Raw genomic sequence first — 831 nt, 5'->3', positions numbered from 1 at the left:
AGACTGTGTGTATAACAAGATGATACTGGTATATCATTATGTGCAGGTTTTTACAAGTTCAAAATGTATTGCGACCACAAAGCGAATGCCTACATCCTACAACTTACACAATTTTATAAACATATATAATATTTTTTTTACTTCATAGGTACTTTTATAAATAATGTATATGTCTTTATATTATAAGATAGTATAATGTAAGTAAATAGGTACTATCAGTGTATGTTGAGATCCACTATCGTGGACCCCCATTTTCATTTCATGGACCCCCAAATTTTTGCTGACGTAGACCCCTTGCAGGCAGTTTGTCATAGACCCCTGGGGGTCGATATAGACCACTTTGGAAATCACTGGTCTAAAGTGTGAGCTTTGTTGCGTATGGTTGTGCCATCCATATTCTCGCCATTTATTAAATTTAAATGTGATATTTTACATACATAATTTACTTTTATATTATCTAATATTACTATTTAATGCAAATTATACAATTACATAAATAATTACAGGCTTCTCTGTAAATTTAGCCAACTAAATGTTCATTTATATTATTACAAATTCGGCACCACATATATTAGTTAATTATTTTACTACTACTCACTAAAACTAAAAATAATGTATTGAAATAAATAAAAATTACTAATATATTATAATGCTTACATTCGTTATTTCCTGATTAGCTAATGTTTAGATATTTCATATGTCTCTACTAATAATTTCTCTATTTTGCAGAAGAAATTACAGAATTAATCAAATATGAATCAACAAGTACTTGGGTAAGTGGGTTTCGAACCTACTCAATCCAGCATGTAAAAGTACCAACAAAGTCAGGAA

This window comes from Nicrophorus vespilloides, unplaced genomic scaffold, assembly GCF_001412225.1.
Source record: "Nicrophorus vespilloides isolate i.1.1-1 unplaced genomic scaffold, Nicve_v1.0, whole genome shotgun sequence".
Classification (NCBI taxonomy): Eukaryota; Metazoa; Arthropoda; class Insecta; order Coleoptera; family Silphidae; genus Nicrophorus; species Nicrophorus vespilloides.
The sequence above is the reverse complement of the archived record's forward strand: the minus strand, read 5'-3'. Positions refer to the sequence as shown.